Source organism: Portunus trituberculatus, chromosome 27, assembly GCF_017591435.1.
Source record: "Portunus trituberculatus isolate SZX2019 chromosome 27, ASM1759143v1, whole genome shotgun sequence".
NCBI classification, from domain to species: Eukaryota; Metazoa; Arthropoda; class Malacostraca; order Decapoda; family Portunidae; genus Portunus; species Portunus trituberculatus.
The window spans coordinates 8,529,360-8,530,800 of NC_059281.1; positions in this window are offsets into that span (position 1 = coordinate 8,529,360).

Here is a 1,441-nt window from a genome sequence, read left to right on the forward strand (position 1 = left end):
CATAATAAGTGGGAAGGTTATTTACGCAGAGCTCTCAGACTGGCCAAGGGTACTGCAGAGACGTAACGGAGAGCTTTAAAGGCATTACATAGCTGAGACAGGCAGATTATGAAGGACGTTTACAGTGTGGCGAAGGGAAGACGCAGAGGAAGGACAGGATAGGAGATTCAGGATTTGGGCGTGGTGAAGTGGGCGTGGTATGGAAGGTTGGAAGACAAGGACGAGAAAGGAGGTGCCTTGGGAAGCGGGTGGATCTGGCAGTGGTCACCCTACCTTTTTTCGATGAGAGAGAGAGAGAGAGAGAGGGTATGAAAAATAGTACACGTTTTCTATGCTGTATATCCATTTCTCGTAACTTCTTTAGTTTTCCTCATGTATATCTATTCATATTTATTATTCCGTCAGGTATCAATCAACTTTTATAATTATGACATTACTCTCTCTCTCTCTCTCTCTCTCTCTCTCTCTCTCTCTCTCTCTCTCTCTCTCTCTCTCTCTCTCCACACACACACACACACACACACACATACCATCAAACAGGCTGCCCACTTCCATAGGTCCTAGGTTTATATAAGGTGGCAGACAAGTTTTAGCGAAGGTGGAAGAAAATTGTATGCAAACTTGTATTTGTAGTAGTAGTAATAGTAGCAGTAGTAGTAGCAGCAGCAGTAGCAACATTTTATTTACAGTTACATGCTTATATTCAAGGATGAGCCCCAACAAAACATCGAGTAAATAAAATAGGGTAAAATATATTACTTACATAAGACTGTAAGGGTGTGGCTCAATGGAAGGGCACGCGCGCACACACTCCTACTGAATACAAGGCCTGAGCTACAGACATTTCATCCCATCTCTGTAGCTACCTGTATAATTGATGTGTACACTTCTTGCCACCTCTTCTAGTTTCTCCCAGAAATGTACTTACACTTCAATGGGGGAAACTAAGTGGATTTTGTGAGGTGGTCGTGATAATGGTGAGTGGTGAGTGGGGTGTGGTGGTGGTGGTGGTGGTGGTGGATGGAAGAAGAGCACCTAAAGGGAGGACGTGGCTGAAGTGTCCTTGAGATGGTAGTGGTAACGGAACAGCCAGACCTGCGACCATCTGCACCCGACTCCACCCATCTGCTACTACCAACCCAACTACTACTGCTACTACTACTACTACTACTACTACTACTACTGCTACTGCTACTGCTACTGCTACTACTGCTACTACTACTGGCTCATCTTCTGCTACTATTGTTAATGTTGCCATGGTGAAAATGACTAATGGCGGAGTCGAAGATGAGTCCGCAGCTACGTATATCAACAACCCAGCAACCACCTCAATTGTCAACTAGGGTATATTACATTACATAGATACGTATTCACAAACGCTTTGCTCTCTCACAACGACTATTGTCAAAGGGCACAAAGATGATTAGTGTGGTTCCCAAGA